Source organism: Aegilops tauschii, chromosome 5 (assembly GCF_002575655.3).
Source record: "Aegilops tauschii subsp. strangulata cultivar AL8/78 chromosome 5, Aet v6.0, whole genome shotgun sequence".
Lineage (NCBI taxonomy): Eukaryota > Viridiplantae > Streptophyta > Magnoliopsida > Poales > Poaceae > Aegilops > Aegilops tauschii.
In genome coordinates this window covers 417,131,708-417,136,493 of record NC_053039.3, presented here as the reverse complement: position 1 = coordinate 417,136,493, position 4,786 = coordinate 417,131,708, and the positions used below count along the sequence as shown (strand labels likewise).

At 40.8% G+C, this 4,786-nt stretch overlaps 1 long non-coding RNA gene across 1 annotated transcript; it reads right to left on the bottom strand.

Moving 5' to 3' along the window:
- Nucleotides 1-247: 247 nt before the first annotated feature.
- LOC123493885 (uncharacterized) lies at nt 248-1,104 on the bottom strand. Its single transcript, XR_006663295.1, has 3 exons — nt 859-1,104; nt 674-743; nt 248-400 (listed from the first exon to the last, which is right to left on the bottom strand). It is a non-coding gene; the product is annotated as an uncharacterized lncRNA (long non-coding RNA).
- Between the last annotated feature and the right edge of the window lie 3,682 nt (nt 1,105-4,786).

Genomic DNA, 4,786 nt, shown 5'->3' with positions numbered 1-4,786 from the left:
AACTCATTCCTAATCTGTGTGACTATATGATCCAAGGACCTAATGTTGCCCCTCAGAGAAGATCAAAGAGATAAAAGTAAATATTTGTACATACCATCTGATACTGAAGGTACTACAGTGTATGTTGGGAACATCCAATTGCCCTCACGGCATAATTCATTAAGATCATGCATTGACAAGTGTCAAAGGTACATGTGGCATTTTAAAGTTCTGATACATTAGTTCAGCTTGAGGTTTCTTGCCTGGCATGAATCATGTCCGAGGAGTGCCTCCCTCAATCCCTTAATCCTAGTGATGGATTGGCCGCCATCTCCAGAGCAAGATGAATTGGCAACTTCCATCATATTTGAGCCAATTTCCTCCTATTTGTCTAAGACCACTTTTGGTGTCATCGCCCCTTCTGCATAATAAGGTTACAGCAGGATGACTACAAGAAATGCGGAACTGATATAAAAAGAACTTCTCGGCCAAACTTGGCACATTTCTGATGGACGAAGTGCGGCCGACGGTTCGCTCAAAATGAGAAGTGTGATACACCACCATTTAATACATAACTTTTGGAAATGCATGGCTCTTGAAACAACATGCCCGCAATGTTGGCCACAAAACTGTAACCGTTTTACAGCTGTGATTATAAATGTAGCCATGTTTAGATGTGAAAAGGGTAGAATACCACTCAAGGTCATCTGAATGTCCATATCACATTGAGCCATTCGATCCTGAAGTACGCGTTGCTTGTGAATCTGGAATGAAGAGAGAATAGATGAGTTCAGATCAGATTCTCAACTAGAAGAAAAATTACATAGGTAAAAAGCATCAATTTTTTCCCTGAATTAAAATAAAGGACACATAACATACAGTATCATCCCGTAGTTTCTGAAGTGACCGTAGCGCGTATATGTAGTTGTTGTTCTCAGTGGAATCATATATGCCGTCATTGTTGTACTCAGTGGTGACACCTTCAATGGAATTTGGAACACTTAGAATAAAAATTTGGGAGGACCAATAACCAACATATAAAAAATAAACAGTCTTAGGTAGGTTTATCCGAACCTGACTCTTCAGACATTTCCATATTTTGGTATTCCAAAGCACGGTTCTTCAACCAACACACATCACCTGATACAACAATTAGTTCTTCAAGTTAGGAGGGTGTGTGTGTGTGTGTGGGGGGGGGGGGGGGGGTGGTGAAGTAATCACACAAAAACTAGGCATACTAGTATAATGCCCGTGCGTTGCCACGGGCCAAAATAATTATATATAGAGATAGTATCATCCAAATAAACTGTAATTCATCATGTGGATGTTGCATACGACTTATAGTTGTATTGCTATAAATTTCAGTCCTTCTAATACATATTTTCTGGTCCCATATATAAACACACTGCATGAGTTCAGCGTGTATAAAAAAGACGGTGACATAAAATTCTGCAATTAACAAAAATGCACTTCGCTTGAAGTGTATGTATCTCGATGAGTTTTTTTACTCTCTCAACATATTAGGGAAATGAAGATGTTCTCCCCCACGCAGCCAAGAACCCCCCCCCCACCCACCCACCGTGGTGTCGGCATAGATGCAGATGTCCTCCTTCGGCTTGGATTGTTTCAACCAGCTCACGTCCCTCCCGCGCTAGTGTATGGGGAGGCGCGGGAGCAATGTGTCATGTAATGTTTGATGTACTCGGTGGAGGGCCGGCTAGAGGATGAGGTGCTGACCGTGACACGAGAGGTGGGCATCTCTAAGCCGGCCAAGATGTGGTGCGTTGTCGGTGTGCCTCATGTGCTCGCCGGCACCAGTGGCGTGCTTGGCTCCCGCATTGGCTTTGGGAAGACTCTTGTTCAGTTGCTCCCTCTAGTTTAGGTACTTGGACTGACTCGGGCATTTGGAATCAAATGGTGATAGCGTGGGGCCTATGTTTGATCAGATGGTGGATGTTGTCATATTTCTCGAGGAATCCACCAAGAAGGTTGCGACCTCATCGTCCTAGTAGATATCCTATTCACAGGCGAGTTTGTTCCCTTTACAAACCAATTCTTTCTCACAGGTAATGGCAGATCAGTGATTGTTTTCTGTTTAGTTCTTTGCCTTGTTGGTGAAGGAAGTGAAAACAATATGATCATACAGGAAAAAATCTTCTTCAATGTGGATCTTCTAGAAGATTTTGATATACATATTGGTCAATACATGTATATACAAGTACAGAACCCACTCCATCTTCAGCTATAATATAATGTAACTGCAGTTCGACACTTCTGTTAGAGATGTATGATATGACTACTGCACCTTTGTGGTTCGCACACTTTTGTTGTTGTTTAATTTGCAAGACCTATGTCGAATTCCTCAAGAATTTAGCTTAGTCTATTTGCCAATATGATCTATATAATCGGCTGCATGTGCCTTGCCAATGTTCGTGTAGTTATACTTGTCATGTGATTAATTTATGCAGTTATTACCTGATACCATTTTTACTCTTGATCGACTTATCCAATTCACTGATCAATTGGTTAGATAGAGAGATGGTTATTTTGCCCATTAATTGCTTAAATAAAGACTAAACCCACAAGTTCACCCTTGAAGTTGAAGTTATAGTTGAATGCCGTGTGTTGCCACATATTTTTTTAGAAATAAATTCATTGATCAAATATCATAGTAATTCACAACGTATATGTGGCATACAGTTTTTGACTATATACTGAGAATATGATATGATAAGTATCTTCTAGGAGCCCATGCTCACTGTCTTCACTGGTCTGATGTCCATCATCACTTCTCCTCTGCTCTGATGTCCATAGACGACGATGGAGGTCTTGTATCCATGCTCTAGGTTCTGACCACATGAGCATAACGGTGAACTCTCATTTATGTTGCCTCCTTCGACATTCTCCCTCGCGCTCTCTTGCCCTGCCATGTCTAGCACCGCCTGCCCGCTCACCAACATATCTATCAATTCCTCAAAAGTTCAAGGATGACACAAAATTTAAAACATATGGTGATAACAAATTTAGCCCACGGATTGGAAGGAAGAAATGGTTTCCCCCCATGGCATGCTGTCCAACTAACCTAGCTCAGAAATGTGGAGAATAGGTCCAAGATGTCCCAGTGCAGTTTGCTATTGAGAATTGAGATCCTTTCCTTCAACAATCCAAATCAGTCTCTATAAGAATAATTAGAGAAATGCTACTGATGACCCATCTACACAATTGGAAGTGTTCTTTCCTGCTCCTAAACCATGAACCTGAGAGTTATAATTTGCTTCGTGTTCATTCCTTGGTCCTGCATGGAACCAAACATTACTCATAATCAGCTCAAAAAAACATTACCCACAATGCTTTTTTACGCAACTAAAAGAAACATTCAAAGAAAATTCCGAACAACTTCACTTTAATGAAACAAATTCAGTCAAAAATTTGTTCTCGCTGGCGATCACATCAATATAAAATAGAAAGTATCTTTCAATTTTTAAGTTGTAAGGTGCAGCATCCTTTGTCGTCTACTTTGATGCCCAATCTGCATACCTTCTTGAAGAAAACTGAATAAATTGTCTAGTCCACACCCTATATCAGCTTCATCGTGCATAGTTGAATAATGCAGTAGAACAGTTGTACTAATGCCAAAAAAATGCAGGGTTCATTTCAGAAGTCTCCCTAATGACATGTTATTTATTGTTGTCGTTGCACACACTGAATCTTGTTATTCCACCTGCAGCTAGATGCCTAGATGAACAAATACATATCAGATTTGATTATAGAAGGGATTAATAAGAGGACATCACTAAAATGTGTAAAAATGAAGGTAATATTAGCGTATTTTACCAGAAAATATCATTGTGCAAATTAACAAACACCTTCCGTGCATAGTAGCTAGAGAGGTGAAAATAATTGAACTGTAACATCATGACATATTGGAGATAAGAACTCAGTTAACCTTTTATGTGGCATCAGCTTCGCATCAGATCAATTCCATGGATAAAAATCAACTTGTTCGTAACGTGGTACTACCCTCTTAGGCTCTCATGCTCTTTCTCTTGCAGATGCACGTGATCCCAAATTCAGAGGACGACAGTAAAGGCTTGATCATATACCGTGGCTGCCGTTCTGATCTGAGTGCGGCAACTACAGTCATCGTGGTGATTCTGCCTTCAAGCATAGCCACGGCGGTCGTAACCAGCGGAGGCGGTTCCAGCACCGTCGCACCGGAGTCAAGATTACCTAGCATGCATGTCACACGCATGGCTCACGGACGCTATGTAGCTACCCGCACCGAAATCACAGGAAACCCAACATAACATGACACACACCCTGCAAGAACCGAGGAATCTAGTGAAGAATCGGCAAATATTAATATATTATAACCTAAGAAGAAACATAACATTTCGAGCTAACCTGAGATATCAAAGGCCCCGGAGGTCGATGGGACGACGCGGTCGTGTCCGTCTCCTCGTCGTGGCCAACCTGATTCAGCAGATGAATACAGACCGGCGTTGGCTGCACCAATAAAAGTTTGTATAAACAGGATAATCATAGATCTAATACAACATCAAGGTTCAGGTTTCACGATTGCATTCAGTACATGAATTCTAGATGTGTTATGACTTATGGCTAATGTGTCATTGTACAGTCGAAATTACTCGAATGAAATATAAGAAATCAGTTGGTCTTTCACAAACACGATTTTGAGTCAACATTATGTCCACTTTTACAACAGATGGCAAGTCATATCCAAGTTTAAATTGAAGGGTTTCATTAGAACTGAGAGCTTCTTCTAGGATACTTCAGAAGATTTTTC